Source organism: Eumetopias jubatus, unplaced genomic scaffold (assembly GCF_037043125.1).
Source record: "Eumetopias jubatus isolate StellerSeaLion01/CBP00866 unplaced genomic scaffold, mEumJub1_p1.0 scaffold_3, whole genome shotgun sequence".
In the NCBI taxonomy this organism is placed as follows: Eukaryota; Metazoa; Chordata; class Mammalia; order Carnivora; family Otariidae; genus Eumetopias; species Eumetopias jubatus.
Window position 1 is genome coordinate 29,001,757 of NW_028274809.1, and position 21,195 is coordinate 29,022,951.

The 21,195-nt window shown below is 40.4% G+C and overlaps 1 long non-coding RNA gene across 1 annotated transcript in view; it reads right to left on the reverse strand.

Moving 5' to 3' along the window:
• Window positions 1-7,161: 7,161 nt before the first annotated feature.
• LOC148164677 (uncharacterized) overlaps window positions 7,162-21,195 on the reverse strand; it is a 36,295-nt gene continuing 22,261 nt past the window's right edge. Inside the window, exon 3 of the long non-coding RNA XR_015767850.1 lies at window positions 7,162-7,756. This is a non-coding gene — a long non-coding RNA (uncharacterized LOC148164677). The remainder of the gene's footprint in view (window positions 7,757-21,195) is intronic.

The following is a 21,195-nucleotide window of genomic DNA, read 5'->3' on the forward strand; positions in this document are numbered from 1 at the left end:
ACCTGAGCCGAAGGCAGTTGCTTAACCAACTGAGCCACCCAGGTGCCCAAAATTCAGATTTTTTTAAAAAAATATTTTATTTATTCATTTGAGACACAGAGATACAGAGAGAGAGAGAGTGAGCATGAGCAGGGGGGAGAGGCAGAGGCAGAGGGAGAAGCAGGCTCCCCGCTGAGCCAGGAGCCTGATGCGGGACTCGATCCCAGGACCCTGGGCTCATGACCTGAGCCGAAGGCAGACACTTAACCATCTGAGCCACCCAGGCGTCCCTAAATTCAGATTTTAACATTTGGAAAGGAAAGTGATCAGACCAAGTCAGTGGGGAAAGGTCTGACTGGCCCCTTCATTAACATGGTAGGGACTCCTCTGAGCCTGGTGACTCCAAGCCACAGTAGAAGTACACAAACTTCATCCCTAGTGCCCCCACCCCCCACCCCTCCACTCTCTCTTTTTCTCCTTCCCTCTCTCTTTGGTACTTAGAACCCCTCACTGACTTCCCTTTTGCCCTGCCTCTGGACAAACTCTCCTTCCCCAGTCAGAATCTGCCTTGGGGTGAGGAGGAAAGGGTGAAGTCACGGGTAGGGCTGGATTGTCATCTTGTCAGTGGAGGTGTTCTCCGACCATCAGCACCGACTGGGCGGTCACCGTGTCCGAGGCACAGTCCTGGACCTGTGGGGATTCAGGCTACCATTCCTCGGAAGCACGGCCCCGCCCACCTGCCCACGCTGCCCAGCCACTTCATCGTCTCCCCACTGCCAGAGGCAGCCTGGTGTCCAGAAGGGGCAGCACGCTGGGGGGTGCGCAGGTAGGACTGGCTGGAACTCTGCTTTACAGGTTGCCTTGTGTGAGATCCTGGCCAATGGTGTGATCTCACTAAGCCTCCCTTTCTTCCTGGTAATACGGTTGTAAGAGGATTCTGAGCTGTATTTCAGCTTCCTAAGGATGTTGTGAACATTTTTTGAAGGACCTTTAATGTTTCTTCTCTTTTGTATTAGTCTCCTGTTGCTGCTGAAACAAATTACTACGAGCTTAGTGGCCTAAAACAGCACAACTTTGTTATCCTACAGTTCTGAAAGTCAGAAGTCTAATATGGGTCTCACAACAACCAAGGTGTTGGCAAGGCTGTATTCCTTCTGGAGGCTCTAGGAAACGATCCAATTCCTTGCCTCCCATCCCTCCAAGCTCTGCTTCCACGGTCACATGGCTTTCTTTGACCCTCTTGCCTCCCTGTTGTGTATAAGGACCCTTGTGATTGCATTGGGTACACCCTGATAATCTAGGAAAATCTCTTCATCTCAAGATCCTCAACCTATTCATATATGCAAAGCTCCATCTGCCATGTAAGGTGACATATTCACAGAATCGGGGACGAGAACATGGCCATCTTGGGGTGGTATTATTCTGCCTACCACACTTGCCCTTCCCTCCCACATTTCCAAACCCCCATGTGTTCCCCAACCAGGCCCAAGCCTCCCTTTCCAGCTTGAGCCCTCTTAGTTCTCCTACTCATGCCTTCGCACTTCCAGCCATCACCTTCTCTCTCTCTTCCAGTCCAAATCCTACCCAATCCACGAGTCCCTCTAGTCATGAGTGCTTTGGCAACGCCTTCCCAGTCTATCCAACTTACGAATATCACTTTCCAAATCCCATTTCATGGAGTAGCTGCATCATTCCTTTGGCAAACCCTCTGTCTTCTTGTCATGTATTTGTGGCTCATAGGTGCTGCAAAAATGTTGAATGATTAAATGAATCTCCACCACAAGACCCACAAGCACATTGAGAGCCATGTCTTTTTTTTTCAGCTTTATTGAGATATAATTACATATACCATTGTGTTAGTTTAAGGTGAACAATGGTATAATATGATATAGGTATATATATTGCAGAATGATCTCTATAATAAGGTTAATTAATACATCCATCACCTCCCATAATTATCATTAGTGTGCATGTGTGTGAGAATATTTAAGACCTGCTCTTTTAGCAATTTTCAAGTATACAATACAGTATTACCTATAATCACTATGTCATACATTAGATCCCCAGAATTTATTCATCTTATGACTAGAAATTTGTATTCTCTGATGAGCATCTCCCCATTCCTCCCTCCCAACCCCCAGCCCTTGGCAACCACCAATCTATTTTTAAGAGTCATGTCTTATGCTACTCTCCAATCCAGCACTGGAGAGTGGTTAAGGGGAGATATATGGCAACGATGAAAGGATGAAGAATGTCCAGGAGCCTCAGGGAGGGAGAGTTCTCAGAACCCTCTGTTTCTTTAGTTTGGAGCAACACCAACTTACCCCTTGCAGAAACATCCTTAAGGCATATCTCTCTTCTCTTTTGGTTGGTGTCAATGACGACCTTTAGTAACAATTTTGCTTCAACCCTTCCTACCCAAATTCTTATGCTCTCTGGACTTGATACCCATGCATATAGCCAGTAGAAGCTCTTACAGGGATACTTGTAGCACCTCTGAGAAGTGCTCTGGAGGGTAGGGTAGAAGGGAGAAGTGACAAGACTCCTTAAACCCCCTCAATCTACTGCAGGATGACATTCTTCAGAATGTGTGGCTTTCCTTAGTTTGCACATTGCTAGTATACCATTTACTGACCAACTTATTTTTTAATTTTTTCAAGGGTTTTGGAGAGGGAGCTTAGTGATCCTGCATCTGTTATTCTATCTCACCCCTGAAAGATATATCACTATTTCATGTGTAATTCAGTTTTTTTCTAGATAATGATGATCACTTTCTATAAGGAAATGTTTTTACTTTGCTATTCCTATTTTGAAAAATATCTTTACCAGAGATTTTTCATCAGCAGCTGATAGCATTCATTGGGCAATTCTTCCAGTCAAGGAAAGGGATAAGGAAATTTCTGGGTTACTTTTGGCCTTATGATTCTAAGTACAAGCCTTAAGTTCGCATCAACATACACATCACAAAATGCTACTTGTCTCACATTTTTGATAGATGAGTTGAAATCTTTTAAACATAATTCAGCAAACATTTAATATAGGAACTTGGCTGGGCTTTTGTGGAATAAATAGATGAATAAGAGACAGTCTTGGCCATCCAAGGAAGATAAGACACGGACACAGATAACTTGTACATGAACTATTTCAGGCATCCCTTCTGACTCACCACTGTTGGTGCACTGGGCCTTCGACCAAGAAAAATTAAATCCAAGATTTAAGGGAGGGAAAAAAAGTCCTTTCAACTTACTGGGAAAACAACCAAAACTATGGATTTCTCAGGTTTTAAATAACATTACAAAGAATCTTTACCAATTGTAACTTTGCTTTTCTGGCAATAAAAAAATATTTTCTGTATTTATAGTTACAATGCTGTTTCCATGACTGTTTTACGGCTGGGCACTGATGCGGAGTTTTGCTTGTGTTCAACTGTGGGGGATGACTGTATGCTCCCCCCTCCCTTTAAGGAAAAAAAAAAATCAGGAAGGAACTGAAATACAAGGCTTTTCCTCCCATTTTACATTCAAACATGTCTTACAGGAAATGAACAAATAGTGATTCTCAAATATAACATTGTGCTTCTATGTGCTGTAGCACAAAGCGAGCTTTACAGGAATTTCGTGTGTTCCGGAAGTTGAGTTTTTAAGGACAAATGTGGAACTTGGATTGTCACTTCCTGTAGTGCAGAAATGCCAAATTCTTGAGCCCAAACATTCTAAGATCTTCAAAATCTCATCCCAACTCACTTCCAGCCTCCTGTGTGTGTCCTCCTTATTCCAGGAACCCCACAATGTTCTCATTCAAAAATAAAAACTAAAAATTACTTAATAGCTTTGAACTAAATCTTGAACAGAGCTTTTCAAAAAGGGCAAGACGTTCTTTCATAACCAAAGAAGTACATTCATGCCTTTAAATACTTTCACTAATAAGAACAAAAGAGATGGAAATTCTAGCCAACGTAGGAAACAGTTAACCAGATAGAGTTGTCCCACGGGCCACAAGTAATTATTTCTAAAAAACAATGGAAAAAGGAAAAAAAGCATTAAAAAGCTAGAATTACCTTGAAAAGTGAATATAACCTACAAGAAGAAAATCAAAACAATTTTAATGGGAGATTTAAAAAATGACATATTAAAGCATGTCATACTCCTATAAGTTATCCTCAAATGTAATACAAATTTTTACTTGTTCAGTACAAATACCAGTAAAAATTCCAAAGTGTTTTTTTTAAATTAGAAAAATGAAGTAAAGTTTATTGAGAAAAAATAGATAAGAACTAAAACACATTTTGAAAAAAGAAGGAATAATGCAGTAGGACTAGTTCTACCTGATATTAAATTATATAAAATCTGGGGTGCCTGGGTGGCTCAGTCAGTTGAGCATCTGCCTTCAGCTCAGGTCATGATCCCAGGGTCCTGGGATGGAGCCCTGCATCAGGCTCCCTGCTTGGCGGGAAGCCTGCTTCTCCCTCTCCCTCTCCCACTCCCCCTGCTGTGTGCTTGCACTCTCTGTCAAATAAATGAATAAAATCTTTATAAAAAATAAAAAAATATAAAATCTGCAATAATTAAAACAGAATGTTATTAGAAGGTGATGAGAGAAGTAAATTAATAGAACAGAACAAATAGCTCAGAAATAAATCCTATCATATATAATACTTTAGGGGATGATAATGAGAAAATAAAGGATTTTTCAATAAATGGTGTTGAGAAAATCTTAGCTCTTTAAGAAGAAATTCCTCATCTCATGCTTTATAATCAAATGTGTTCCAAGTGGAATTTAAAAACTAAAGATTCAGGGACACCTGAGCTGTTAAGTGCCCGACTCTTGATCTCAGCTCAGGTCTTGATCTCAGAGTTATGAGTTCAAGTCCAAGTTGAGCTCCACGCTGGAGTGGAGCCTACTTATAAATACATACATACATACATACTAAAGATTCAAATAAAATAGCAAAGTCTTCAGACAAAGTGGACAAAGTGAGTATTTAATCCAACATCAGAAAGGAGGATTCTTTAAGGTCAGAAGTAGGAAGAGGAATCAAAAGAGGAATGAAGTAATATTCGATCACTTTGCCAACTAAATATAAGCGGGTTGTTACCCATGTCTGGTCAAGTGGTATAGCAGCCTCAAGCTCTGATAAAATGTCCCCTCCCTGCTGCCGTCCCCACACCCATTACAAACACAGAGCAATAATAAATAGGATATAAAAAGGGAAAATGAAAATTATAAAATTGGGTTCATAAAGCATAAAAATAAATACCTCCGTGGAATAGAAACAAAAAAGTACCAGCGTGAAGACAACAGAATTGCAGCTGGTTACCTCCCGGCCCTCCAACCCTGCGCCCAAGGCTTCAGCTCCCGAAGGTTCATGAAGACTAACAGTGTACAGACTCAAACAGATCTTTGAGGACACAGACCAGGGCTGGCGCTCCCTCTTGTCATATGAGACTAAAAAAAAATTTGCTCACCCATTGCTTAGAGCTACAGGTTCATAGGAAGCTACCAATGTTGGGAAGTAGGAATTCAGACAAACCTGATGCTGAGAAGGAATTGGTGACACGTACAATATCAAAGTTAAGTCAGTAATACCAAAATACTACTCTGTACCCAGTTCTGAACGGGGGGCCCCAGGATATTAGGGGGCGAAAGCAATTTAGTCAGACAGGAATAGGTGAGCATGGAGAGAAAGAGAGGGAGAAGAAATAAAAGATGAAATATTTTTTTTATTAAAAATGAGCCTCCTGCAAAATAAAATTCCAAAACCATATTAAAATATCTAACATAAGAAAGTATGGTTCCCACTTCCCCTCTCTAGATAAAATTAATTTTATGGAATTATTTGACAAGGAATTGAAAATAAATGCACTGCTCATCAAAGAGATATATGAAGATAATCTTTCTATTAAAAAAAGAACACAAAAAGGGGGTGCCTGGGTGACTCAGTCAGTTACGCGTCTGCCTTCAGCTCAGGTCATGATCTCAGGGTCCTGGAATCGAGCCCCACACCAGGCTCCCTGCTCAGCGGGGAGCCCGCTTCTCCCTCTCCCTCTGCCTGCCTCTCCCCTTGCTTGTGCTCTCTCTCTGTCAAATAAAGAAATAAAATCTTTAGAAAAAACAAAAAGAACACAAAAGTATGAAGCAAAAAAAAAAAAAAACCCACTAATGAAACAAGAAACAAATGGATCTGAAAGAGAAATAGAAACATAAAATACAGACATTAAAATTAAAAAATCAATTGAAAGAATGAACATTAGGCTGGAAAGTTTCAAAGAGAGAATTACTGAACTGGAAAGGAAGAATTCACTCAGTTCCTGGCCAAAGAAAAGAAAAATAGTAGAGAACAGTTAAGGGGTATTAAGGACATACTGCAAGGATTCCAGAAGAAGAAAATGAAGAGAAAGAGCCAAAATCCTCATATTGGAAGTATATTGTACATACCAAAAAAGTTAAAAAATCAAATCACTGCAAGGTGAGTTCAAAACTTCAAGAATAACGAGAAAATCTTAAGGGCTATCATAGATAAAAGACAGATAATGTGCAATTAGGCAACAGTCAGTTCCTATCAGATGACACAAAAAAGCCAGTGAAGTAATATCTTCAAGGAACTGAGGGAAAATAGATGTCTACACTGCTAAACTCTTGCCATGTGTATACAAAAAATGAAACCATTTTCAAATAGTAAAGCATAAGACCACGAATTTAGCCACTTGCAGATTGGGGCTTATATCCAGTATGGCATTGGCATGAGCAAGGAGACTGCTTATGGTTCGTGTCTGTTCTGGTTGATTACTACCCATGCTATACTAGGATGTAATGTCTTTAGTATCACCCCTGAACACTCCCTTACTGGTTAGTAAATATCTTTGCCCCAAACACTCAGGTGTGCTCCTGCCATCTTAACCTTCCCTTGGGACCCTGCCCAGATTGATCCATAATTTTACAACTAAAGAGTTAATGCCTGTCACAGTAGGGGATCTCCCAAGATCCTGCTTCTGCCCTGTGGAAAGAGCTCATTCTGACTGGTCAACTCATTTTGACTGCAGGATCTTGGTTGTTAAATATTTTGGATAATACCTTTGCAACAGGTCCTCTATAAAAGCTATTAAAGCATATACTTTGCCAAGAGGAAAAGTGTCCCAGGCAGAAGATCTGTCAACAGAAAATAGATTTTAGCAAATGAACCGATAACTTAAGACAAAATTTATTTACCAATTGATTGTAAAAAAGATTAGGTTGTGTTAAAGAAGTAATAGGGGAAAAAGAAGGATAGTAAATAGTTCCTGCAGGGAGAGCTTTACAAAATATCCATTATTTATTGGAACCCTTGTGACTGTTGGTGGGAATGTAAAATGGTGTAGCCGCTGTTAAAAACATTATGCCAGTTTCTCAAAAAATTAAAAATAGAATTACCATATGATCCAGCAATCCCATTTCTTGGTGTATATCCAAAAGAACTGAAGCAAGATCTTGAAGAGATATTTGCACACCCATGTTCATAGCAGCATTATTCACAAGAGCCAAGAAGTGGAAGCAACCCAAATGTCCGTCCATCCATGAATGAATGGCTAAATGAAATGTTGTATATATTTCCACATGGAATGATACTCAGCCTTAGAAAAGAAGAAAATCCTGGGATGCCTGGGTGACTCAGTCTGTTAAGCATCTGACTCTTGATTTCTGCTCAGGTTGTGATCTCAAGGTTGTGAGATGGAGCCGCACGTTGGGCTCCATGACATGCTTAGGATTCTCTCTCTCTCCCGCTGCCCCTCCTTGCCGCCCCCTAAAAAAAAAAAAAAAGAAAAGGAAATCCTGTCATGTGCTATAACACGGATCAACTCTGTGGACATTATGCTAAGTGAGATAAGCCAATCACAAAAGACAAATATTGTATGATTCCACTTATATGAGATTAAGATCCCATTTTTATGACTCAAACTCATAAAAACAGAAAGGGGAATGGTGGTTGCCAGGGCCTGGAGGGAAGGGGGAAATGGGAAGTTGTTATTTAATAGAGCTTCAGTTTTGCAAGATGAAAAAGTTCTGGAGATCCATCACACAACAAAGTGAATATACTTAACACTACTGAACTCAGTACTTAAAAATGGTTAAGATGGTAAATTTTATATGTTTTTTACCACAATAAAAAAAATAACCAAGCAATTCTAACATAGCATCTCTGTGGGGCCAGGCAGAGTGCAGGGAGGGTAGGCAGTGGGTATTTTTAAAATCTTCCCAGCTGGGGCGCCTGGGTGGCTCAGTTGGTTGGGCGACTGCCTTTGGCTCAGGTCATGATCCTAGAGTCCCAGGATCGAGTCCCGAATCGGGCTCCCAGCTCAGCAGGGAGTCGGCTTCTCCCTCTGACCTCCCTGCTCTCATGCACGCTCTCTCTCTCTCAAATAAATTAATAAATCTTTAAAAAAAAAAAAACACCTTCCCTGGTGATTTTTAATGTGATGCTAAGGTGAAAACCACTGAATTATACCTAAAACAAAACCATATGAAATTTGAAAGAAAAAAAGAGAACAGGAGAGTGGGGAGATAAAAGACAAATAGAGAAAAAGAGGAAATACTATTTTTAAAAGCCAGTACAGTAGTTATCGTATTAAACAAAATAGAACATGGAGCAAAAACCTTAGGTAACTTGGGATGCCACATCAGGATCAAGGCGGAGAATCACCGACCATCATGAGTGGTACGTGCCCATAGTTACTACATATGCCAAGCAGAAACTGACAGAATGATAGGAGACAGTTACAAATTTTAAATCATAGTGGGAAATGTTCAACACCTTCTTCAGAAACTATTAGGTGAAGAAGACAAAAAATTTTAGCAAGGGTAAAGAATATTTAGAAAGTAAAACTAACGAGCTTTATCAAGTTGGGATAGAGAGAATCCTGCAAGTGGTAAACCGAGACTGTTTCTTCTTTTCCCAAATAGTTGAAACAATTATAAAAACTGACAACATACAAGGTCACAGAGTAAGTCTCAACAAATTTCCAAAAATCAGTATCATACAGGTTACATATATTTGTTTGTAATTTTTTATTCTTGAAACATTTTTGAAGTTACAGCAAAATATTATTAAAGTTGGGTGTAGGTTCATGAGTGTTTACTGCATTATTCTCTATATGTTTCCAACATATGAATAAAATATCTTAAAAAATTCAAACCATTAGGAAAGTATGTTTCCAACAAATATAACAGCAGGTTAATAACACTATATAAAAAGCTCACAAAAAGATAAGAAAAGCTCTAAAGAGTTCATATTTAAATGCACAAAAGACATTGAATAACATTCAACATGAAGAAAAAACAAGTACCTAAGACATGGAAGAATGTTCATTCTGCATAGAGTCAAGGAAATAGAAATTAAGATTGTGAAATGCCGTGCTAACCAATTTAAGATTTAAAAAACTTATTGTACCTACTGTTGGAAAGGTGGCAGTCTAACTTGGTTAAAACATTTTGGAAAACAATTTAATAATATGCAACATGAGGGGTGCTTGGATGGCTCAGTTGGTTAAGCATTGGATTCTTGATTTCAGCTCAGGTCATGATCTCAGGGGCTTGATCTCAAGCCCCGTGCCTGCTCTGTGCTCAGCAGGGAGTCTGCTTGAGATTGTCTCTCCCTCTCCCTCTGCCCCTCCTCCCTTGCATACATGTGCTCTCTCTCTCTCTTAAATAAATACATCTTTTAAAAAAAATAATATGCAACAAGAGCTGTAAAATTTTCCATTTTTAAAAAAGATTTACTTATTTATTTGAGAGATAGAGAGAGAGAGAGAGAGAGCACGCATGCAAGTGGGGGGAGGGGCAGAGTAAGAGAATCTTCAAGCCGACTCCCAGCTGAGCGCAAAGCTCATGATGAGATCATGACCTGAGCTGAAACCAAGAGTTTAGCACCTAACTGAATGAGCCACCCAGGCACCCCTTCAATGTTTTTTTGACTCCATAATTCCATTTCTGAGGATCTGACATATGGACATGATCCTAAATATATTAAAAACTTTATGTACAATGATGTTCAGAGCCATGTTATTTATAAGAATTAGAAACAAATTAAATAAACAAATATCAGGAAAGTAATCCCACAAATTATGACATATCCTCTAGAAATATTTTGTAGCCTCTACAATTTTGCCTACAAAGGTGAGGTAATACTAGAGGAAATGCTTACAACAGCATGTCAAGTGAAAAGACCATATTCAAAACTACTCATTATGATTATTAATATTTGTAAGAAAAAAGCTTGGCGGAAACTACATCACTATGTTAAACCTGATTCTTCTTTTGGACAATGGGTCACCTTTTTTCTATTATTCTTATTTTCCTATTGTTCTTTGTGTTTATATTACTTTAATAAAAACCTTTATACAAGCTACTTTAATGTCTGCATTTTTCCTTGATTGGCAGATTGCTAAATATAATATAAACTGTGCACTTTCTCCCCTTGGGAGGCGCCCACTAGAACCTTAACCAAACAGAGGCTCCTTCTTTGGTCTCACACTTTTCTTGTGTTAGTAGAGCACATTGAGGCCCTGGCCTGGAAGGAGACTCAGCTGCTCAACTGGGTGCTTGTGACCGCCAGAGCCTCAACCCTCGATTTGCAATGGAGATAATCTCCCTGCTTCTGAACTGGGATAGAAGAGGGGAGACAGATTTGCAAATGCTCTCAGGTGGAAGACAGGGAATCTTTAAACTCATACTGTACAGACAAGCTCCTCTGTGATGAACTGTGAAAGTTAAATAGTTCAAATAATATAGAACAAAGCAGCAAGTGGAACGATCCTGAAAGGATTTTAATTACTACGAGACGGACACCTGGGTGGCTCAGTCGGTTAAGCGTCTGCCTTCAGCTCAGGTCATGATCCCAGGGTCCTGGGATGGAGCCCTGAGTTGGGCTCCCTGCACAATGGGGAGTCTGCTTCTCCCCCCTACCCACCATGCTCATGCTCTCTAATGAATAAAATCTTTAAAAATAAATAAATATTCTGGCCCATCCTCTTTTGACCAACACATTCACAGAAAATTTCCCCAAGGTTTTCCCTAAAGAAAGACAGCATCTCCCAGACAAGACATTATATTTTGCAAGCATTTGAATGAGAACACTTGTCCAAATCAAACACCGGTTTTGTCTTAATGATTGAAATAGGTTCTTGTTTTATAAAGGTGGATTTGATCCTCCTACCAAATAAAGTATGTTTTAATTCTTACAATGTTTGCCAAGGTAGCTACAGCCAGAAAGAACATGCCCACGTGCTGAATTCAGCCTTCCTCTCTGCCTCTTTTCCTTCCTCTCTTCTTTCCTGTCTTTGCTCTCTTGAGTTACAAGCTCGAATGCCCATAAGGGCAGGCAAGTAACGTAAATGAACAGAGGTGGTGGATACCAGTGTAGGGAGTTGGGGGGGGGCAGGCAGGGTGAACCAGAGAGCACAGGCTCCATGGGAAGTGGGAAGTCACTGGTCAGCAAGAGCCACCAGGCGCCTTGCAGGGGATTGTCTCATTTTTGCAATAAGCCAGAATTCTGGATATTCATACGAACTCTATCAGACGTGGAAATGGCTGCAACTAATTCAAATATTTGTTTAAACCGGGCAGGCCAACAAGTGAATGGCCAGTTGGCAGTTTCTGATTTGACCTGTTTAAGCTTAACAGTCTCATCTAAATCATGGCATTATTATATGGATTAATACTTAACAAAAGCTATATTCACTAAGTGCTTACTTTGTGCTAGGCAATGTTTGAAGTGCTTTAGAGGTATTCAATTTTTCCTCACAGCAATGCTATGATGAGTGTACCTTGTAACCCCATTTCATAGATAAGAAGTTGGGGAACAGAAAAGAACAGATGAAAAGAGGGAAAATAGCACACTTAGGACACCAGACTGTGTTACAGGAACACAAGGTAGTCCTGTAATTCTAATGGGGGAGAAGAGGACTCTTTTGAAGCATTTGAGGGGAAAGTTGAACAACAGTATTCTGAAGAGCAGAGAGTCTAGATGTGTTCCAGTTATCTTGCTGTGTAACAAATCACCTCAAAACTTAGTGGATTAAAACTACCATTTATTGTTCTCTCTCATGGTTTGGGGGTTGATGGACTCATCTGTAGAGTTCTTATTGGGATCTTTCATGTGGGTGTAGTCAGATGGCTTCTGAGACTACAGTCCTGTGAAGGATTCTTCACTCAACGTTGGGCCAGGACGGCAAGAAGCGCTGGGAGCTGGTTGGGCAGCACCTCTCCAGGTGGTTAGCTTCGGCCTCCTCACAGTGTGGTGGCCTCAGGGTCACTGGACTTAAAGGTGGCTAAGGGCTCCAAGTGAACCTCTGAAGAGACAAGAAGTGGAAGTGGCCAATCTGTGAAGACCTAGGCACTGAAACTGACCCGATCACTCCCATTTATTCTTTTAAACAGGGAAGGGACATATTGTCCAGATTGAAGGAAAGGGGCAGAGACTCTGCCTCCTGATGAGAGAGGGCTGACAAAGAATGAGTAGCCATCTTTAATCTGCCAAAGAATGGCAGCCAAATGGACAATCTATTATCCTAGTGGATAGGTTACTGCTGGGATGAGTCACTGGCAATTTCTAGCTCCATGAGAGTGTGATTACCCAGGCCAAGGGAGGGCAGGCCCCCTTGATCACAGTCCAACCAAGGACGTACAATAGCGGAGCCGTAGTTCCCCAAAAGAAAATCGTGTTCTCACCACAAAAACGATGAATGGATGCTACAGAGGTAAAAACAGTGTTCGCTTCAGACATTTATTGTTTGTTTTAAATCTCTTTTTGTCCAATGTGAGCATCTTCACACAAACCCACACCCCTCCCCCCATCCCCTTCACACATACGTATTCTCTGTGTCCCTCGTTTTATTTAAATAACAAAAGTCTGCTTGCAGCAATGCTAGGCAGGTGTAGGCTAGGCTCTGTGGGGGGATCCAAAATGAGTCGGACCTGGAGCTTGTCCCTCGAGTTATTCACTCTCTAGGAAGGGAAAGAGAGAGAAATAACAGTACCATAAGAAAAGAAAGAAAGTGCCTTAAGCGGCATAGATAAAGTGCTCTAGAAATTCAGAGAGAGAGAGAGAGATTACTTCCAGCTGCACCCTTAATCACATACTGCCTCACCACATCTCTTGTACTCTTGTCTTGTCTGGTTATTAAATCCTATATTATTGAACAACAGCAAACCAGTCACGCTGAATAATTCACAGAGTTGCTCCCTCCTCTGCCTCCAGAGCATCAGCTCCTCTGAGGCAGGGCTGAAGAACTGGTAGGCATATGGCAGGGGCGAATATCTATAGACTTAAGAAGACCAGCTTCAAAAGAAGAGAGCATCAATAAACTATTATCTGAATAAAGCCTATATGGGGCCATAAATATAGACCTTTATTAGCTTACTAATATTTCTTCAATGCAGTAAGCAAAATAAGAAATTCAAAGATTGCTTTTTGCCACTGCCCCCTACTTTTTTATTTTCCTGGAAGGAGGAAATGTCTTTCTATTGGCATCTCCTTCCAGTACCTGACGTCTCAGATGGGTGTGTTCTTCCATCTTGGCTATGTAGAAATGTCAAATAAAGGTGAGTGACTGTAATAGTAAAACACATCTTGGCGATGGCTCTAGAAAAAACTTCTACATACAGCAATCTCAGATTTCTTCATGGGAAGTTCTTTTGTGTGTATAGCATCAAGAGTGTTGCCTTTTGGCATCATGTCCAAGTCTTTCTGGAAAATGTACTATGTTTTCTTTTTTGTTTCTTATTTTTAAATGACGATTAGGAAATATCTTCTTCACTCTTATAATTATTTTCCCCAGTTTTTCTCCATTAAACAGCAATTACCCTCATGCATAATCTCTCTAAGTAGTTATTTTCTAGCTCCTGAAGACAAAAATCACAGTGAATAGCATTCATCTTACATACTTCATGGTTTTTCTCAGCATGAAACTTCTATTGACTATAATTTGTACCACAGTAACTAACATAGACACTTAAACATGCTTGGTAGTTAATTTTTTTAAGTGGACCAAGTTTTCAGATGAAATATTCATCTCTTTTACAAAGGGTAGTTTTCCTGGATTTTATCCAAAAGTACCTTCAAAGAAAATTAGATCTCTGACTGCTGTGCTTTAAATATTTTCCAAGGGAGATGTGGAGTGAAAACATTTTTTTCCCCCATGGGTTAAATTACCTCATGTTTATACTGTGCTAAGCATTTTACAAAACATGCAAATGATTGACTTTATAGATAGAGAAGGAAAAGCCCTTTCGGATTTACTTCTTGGTGCTAGCAATATTGAAAAATGCTTTAATTTGCATTATACAAAAAAAAAGCCTTTAGATAGGTTTGACAATTCAACATATAAATCAAGTCATAGTAAAGTAGCAGAAAACAGGAACTAGTAGTTATATCTTTAGAGGAATTCTAATTTCTCTAAGCTTGGAAGCAGTAAATGAAATATCAAAGGACAAAAACAAGAGATTTGGTGATTTGTAAATTGTACTATTCAATATGATTTTAACAAGCAACATTATTTTACTAAAGGCCATTCATGATTAATTTAGAAGAAATTATTCTTGGCCTCTGGCATTCAGGGGTGTCCACATTTCATAAGTAATTCCGAAAGCCAAGGGCAGAAAGAACTATGTTATTTTGTTGAGTCAAAATGTGAATTTTTTTTTAAAGATTTTATTTATTCTTTTTACAGAGAGAGACAGCGAGAGAGAGAACACAAGCAGGGGGAGTGGGAGAGGGAGAAGCAGACTCCCCGCCGAGCAGGGAGCCCGATGCGGGGCTCGATCCCAGGACCCTGGGATCGTGACCTGAGCCGAAGGCAGATGCCCAACGACCGAGCCACCCAGGCGCCCCTCAAAATGTGAATTGTGCTGAGAGCCTGGTATTCCTGACAGAGTCCCTGACTTGAAAGTATCCTATCTGACCCCCCTGCTCTTGACTTTCGGAGTGGCCTCACCCTTCTCGCCCACTGATGGTGACACACTCCGTCTCCAGAAATCACATGTCAGTGCATTTGTATGAAGGAAAACATTCACTACAATGGTTTTTCTCAAATGTGGAGATTCAAAAAGGTTTCACCCAGGATGTATTTCTGGAGGATGATATAATTGCTGGGAAATTCCACAGAACGCAGACAAAAGAAAGATAAGTGGAAAGTTACCGAATTTCTATAGACGTTGCCTCAATCAGGGCTCTCTTTCTTTGGCTTTAGGAGAATAGCAACTCTGAGTCTGAATGACAGTATTCAAGGGAACTGGTGCTACTGTTAAAAAAAAAAAAAAAAAAAGGACACACAAAAAAAGAAAGAAGCCAGGGAGCAGGATGGGGAGAGGACCCTGTTTCGGAATCATACAGAGCAACGATCACCAGCCAGTTCCTGTGCATTCCTGATGGGGAGTCCTCTTGAATCAGATGACCTCTGGGCAATAGTAACAACACGCGGAGCTGGACAATGCCCAGAATCACGCAGGCAGACAATGTCCACGGGTCGCACACATCAGGCATAATGACAGTGGTTCCTAGCCACGCCTGCACTCCTTCCTGCTGTCACATCTCCTTTCTCTTTTTTCTGAGCTTGTCACACCCTCATCAGCCCCTGTCTGGACCCTCGAAGGCCCTCCAGCTGGTCTCCCGGGACTCCATGAAACACCTTCCCCAGAGGCTTTATTCCCAAAAATGGGTGTGACCGTGTGTCTCCCAGCTTTAAAAGGCTTCAGGGAATGGTCTGCTGCCTTCAAGAGACTGTTCCTAATTCTTTCTTTTTTATTGTGGTAAAAAACACATAACATGAAATTTGCCATCCTCACTCTTTTCAGGTGTACAATAGTTTAGTGTTAACTATATTCACGTTGTTGTGCAATGGATCTCGAGAACTTTTTTGCCTTGCAAAATTGAAACCATACCCACGAAACAACTCCTCTCTTCTGCCCCCATCCCCCCAGCCCCTGGCAACCACCATTCTACTTTCTATTTTTAGGAGTCTGACAACTTTAGATACCTCACAGAAGTGGAATCATGCAGTATCTGTCCCCTGGCTACTGGCATATTTCACTTAGCAGAATGTCCTCAACATTCATCCATGTGGTAGCACGGGTCCGAACTTCCTTCCTTTTAAGGACAAATGATATTCCATTGGATGTGTTTACCACATGTTTAGCCATCCATCCATGGATGGACGTTTGGGTTGCTCTCAACTCTTGGTTATTGCGGCTAATGCTGCTATGAGCATTGGTGTACAAATACCTCTTCAAGATTCTGCTTTCAGTTCTTGTGGATAAATACCAAAATGTGGGGTTGCTGGATCATATGGTAATTGCATTTTAATTTTTTGAGGAATTGCCAGACTATTTTCTGGCTGCTCTATTTTACATTCCCACTGACAATGCACAAAGGTTTTAATTGTTTCACATCCTCACCAACACTTCTATTATTATTATTATTATTTTATTATAATGGTCATCCCCTGGTGATTATTGAAATTGAGCATCTTTTCATGTTTGTTGCCCATTTGTGTGTCTTCTTTGGAGAAATGTCTATTCGAGTGCTTTGTGTACTCTTTAATTGGGTTTTTTGTTTTCCTGTTGTTGAGTTGTTGTTCCTAATTCTTAGCATGGTCTACATCCCTCATGGTCTGGTTGTAAGCCTCATTTCCCTCCTTTCTGTACATCAGATGCTTCTTTGTGGCAGCTCATTTCCATGAGGTTCCCTAATGGAGGAGCCATGTTATTGATCTCTTCACGTGTTGTTCCTGACAGGGTGCTCCCCTCCGAATCTCAAACACATCTTGACCACTGGAGCAAAATCTACTTCTGCCAGAAAGAAAAATTACCTTGGGGAGATTGTCTTTGGGAGGCTTTCTCTCACCATGTTCTGAAGTCCACTACTCCCCCCGAGCACAGAGTTCTCTCTCTTCCGGACCATCAACCCACTCTGGGTGCAGGGCTGATCACGTGGGTCTGTGATTTTTATTATTATCTGTCTCTCCTACTAGACTATAAGCTAATTAAGGATCAGAACCAATATCTTATTTAATATTCAAACTCTGAGGCCATGCCTGGAGACTGCCACGTCATCTGTATCATTAAATATTTTCTGAAGGAAGGGAGGGGAGAAGGAAGAAAGCCTGGCAGGCAGGTGAGAAAGCCAGCACAAAGGAAAACACACAACCAGGCTTCTCCTCTGTGCCCCGCTTCGACTCCCTGTGCCTCCCACTTCTCTTCCCACAGAACGACAACCCCGAAGACCTGGAGATATGGTGTGCCACACTCAGGTCCCACCTGAACCCCCGTCTCAACTTCCCCAAGCTGAAATGGCTCAGTCCTCACAAAGGTTACCCTCTGCCTCCTGCTACTGGGTTCAAAATGGGAGTTTAGATCCAGGGACTGCAAACTGATGGTCCAGGGCAATCTGGCCAATATCCTGTCAGGTCTTAGATTAGTGAGTAAAGCATCACTCCAAACATTTACTCCAAGCCAGCCAACATGCGAAGGCCTTTGGAATTGTTATCACATTTCAACCCCTTTTCAGTCCTTTGAGAAGAATTATTATCCTCACTTTTCTACTGAGGGAAATGAGACTCAGCCCGGATGCTACCCAAGTGTTTATTTTTAAAGATTTTATTTATTTGAAAGAGGCAGAGAGAGAGAGAGTGAGAGCGAGCATGAGCAGGGGGAGGGGGAGGAGGGAGAAGCAGACTCCCGGCTGAGCAGGGAGCCCCACTACATGGGTCCTGGGATCAGGACCTGAACCAAAGGCAGATGCTTAACCAACTGAGCCACCCAGGCACCACCAGCCAAGTTTTTTTTATGCTAAGGCCATGCTCTCATTATTATATCATTACACCTCAAGGTTGGAGTCTTTTTAGATTTACTATAGACATGGTCTGTTGTTTTGATAATTATTTATTAGGTGTGTGCTGTATGGTTCACAGCCATAGAATCTTCTAAGTCTGAGAGATAACTTAGAGAACATCTAGTCTAATCCCCTCGATTTACAGATGAGGAAGCTGACAGCCTGACATGACTTATAAACTGTACAATGAATAGAATGATATCATCATGCTCTGTAGAGATTTTTTTCTATTTGGTTTTTAAGTGTTCTTTTTTTAATTTAAAAGCAATACAAGCTCCGTGCTGAAAAACTGTAAATTAGAAACTTTTAAAATCCATAATTCATATGGATTGCCCAATTGCCTAATACTTATTGATAAATGTGGCTTTAGACTTAGCTCATTGGTACATATTAGGCTTTGGGAAACAGATGTATCTATTAGGCAAATGACTATATATTTGTATATATACACATGTACATATATAATTAGTTGATGTTATATTCTTTATAAAATATGGTATTGTTCTCACTGAATATTATGAAGATTTTCTTATTTTATTAAAATTCTTTACATTCTTAAATGATGGAAAGAATTTTCCCCATAATCATAAAAATGATATTTTCTCAGTGGGGATAGATTTTTTTTAAAAATATAATTCCAAAGTAAAAACTATCTATTACCCCATCACCAAGAGATAATCACCATTAATTGGTGATTTTTTTTTTTTTTTTGCTGTGGAGAATGTTTTTTTGCTCTGTTTGTGTGTGCTATAGAATCGAGACAAACAGAATAGACATTTTTAAACCCTTGATACATTTTCCCAAGTTGCTTTCCAGAAAGTTTGTTCTTATTTATTTAAATCAGCAGCATTGGTGAATGAGAATGTTCATCTCACAATATGCTCACCAACTTTAGATGTTATCTTTTTAAAATTTTTGCTAACTTTATCACGGGAAAAATGGTTATGGGAATGTGAACTTATTAAAAATATTAACTGTGAAATTGCTTATAGTTGTCTTATTTTATGAAGCAAGTAAGGTTAAGTATATAATATTAAGAGCTCTGTATAACTAAACTCTAGCTTATATCATGCCTATTTAGACTATATTAAACCAATGGCTTAAAAACAGTTTTGCAAAATTGCATTATATTAAATGGAAATTGGCAAAATAATTACCAGGTAAAGTAGGTCCAAGAGCTTCAAGTAAGAATTCTGTAGAAGAAATGAAGGCAGCATCTCTCTGTAATCTATTTATTTATTTGTTTCTTTCCTACCCCGTTCCAAAAAGGGAAGATATGATGTGCAGCACAATGAGAACAGTGAGACCCCACCTGCAATCAGGATTTCTTAAATGTTCTACTTGGGTATACTTGAAAGCCCCTGCCAGCTTGGGGGGATATACATCAAAGTCCCAATCCACAGAATGCTACCATTAGAAACCTAAAGCCTTCAGAAAAAGTTCAGTTCTTAGACCAGCTACTACTTTCCTGAGGCTCCCCAATGTTGCTGTATGTGCCCCTCCTGTCCCTTTGCACCCGAATGTTCTTTAAACAAATATTTATGCCCGTTACATTTCCAGTACGATTTCCATGCCAACATTGACTCTGAGGCTGTGACGACGCTGTCTGATGAAAGTGAAGGAAATCACATTTATGGGCTGTGCAGTGATCAGTATTGGTATCAACGAGAGGAAAACTCTCAAAAGGCCTGATGTATAAGGAAAGCCATTTTAGATTTCTTTCTAAGTCAGCATGACTGTACATTAACTTTGTTTAAACCAAAAGCCTGGGCGCCTGGGTGGCTCAGTTGGTTAAGCGACTGCCTTTGGCTCAGGTCATGATCCTAGAGTCCTGGGATCGAGTCCTACACCGGCCTCCCTGCTCAGCAGGGAGTCTGCTTCTCCCTCTGACCTCCTTCCCTCTCATGCTCTCTCTACCATTCTCTCTCTCTCTCAAATAAATAAAAATCTTAAAAAAACAAATAAACCAAAAGCCTGATTTACGGCCCACCAAGCATACATTGTGCATCTACTTTATAAATGAGTGGCCTAAAGGAAAACCATCTTGAAGATATCAATGTTCCTACTCCCTGCATTCCTTGACGTTAAAACTTGTGATTCCTGGGGCGCCTGGGTGGCTCAATTGGTTGAGTGTCTGCCTTTGGCTCAGGTCATGATCTCAGGGTCCTGGGATGGAGCCCTGTGTCACGTGGGGCTCCCTGCTCAGCAGGGAGCCTGATTCTCCCTCTTCCTCTGAGCCTTCCCCTGCTTGTGCTCTTTCTCTCTCTTAAATAAATAAAATCTTAAACAAACAAACAACTCAGGAGTAAAAAAAGCTATTTGACCTGCCTCTCACTGGAATTCTTAAAAAACAAAAACAAAAAAACCAAAAACCAAACCAAAACAAAAAAACCCTCATGATTCCTGCCTCTATGTTAGTCTATAATCTTTTGAGCTTTTATAAGATGTAAAAAAAAGTATATAACCTTGTAAAAATGTTCATTCTCTGGCGCAATTTTCTCCCTGTGAAGAGTATGTTTCCTGGGCAGCTGTCCTAACTTGGGCTGGAATTTTTACTTTTAGAGATTCTAAAAGGTTTGTTCATTTTGCGTCAACAGTATTCAGAGTTCACAGCCCTAGAAAGGTCTTCTGCCCCACCCAAGGGAGGCCCTACTGGTTTGTGATGTCAATGCGTAAAGCTACCCTCAGGTCTCTAGATAACTATGTGAGATAATCCTGTGAGAAGGAGCAAGAGTGAAATGGAAATGTTTGGATTGTATTTTGTAAGTAGCAAGATGCATGGGAACAGATGCAAACTTTTGAAATCATTTACACAGCCTGTGAATGTCGTATGATGCAGTCATTAGCGTTACCGTCTGAAAAATGAAATCCCTTCATAGTGAATGTATTGTCTGGTCTGGGAGAGATGCTTGTTTGTGATTAATGCAATCATTGTTCTGGAAACTTTGTGTTAAAAATGCACGATAATCATCATAAAGGAAGCATGGAATTCCAACTCCTTGTCCTGACATTCAGAGCCTTACATAATAAGTGACCTAACACAACTTCTAAGCTCCATCTCTCCCCTATGCAAATCTTTGTTCTAGGAAAACTAGTTACTCAACATTCCCTTCCCACCTCCATGCTTCCTTAGTGGCAGTCACTCCATCTAGAATGCCCCTCTCACCAGCACGTGGTCTGGCAGTTCTGACAATCCAGGATCATCTCAAATGCCACCTCCTCTGTGACATTTCTCTCCTGTGAGCTTTTTTCTCTACTCTGACAAAGGTTCCTTGAAGATAGAATCTACATCTTACCCAATAGAAATAACTGACCTCTAGCTTGTTCCTCTCCTTCCTGAGTATAAAGTTGTTGCAGGG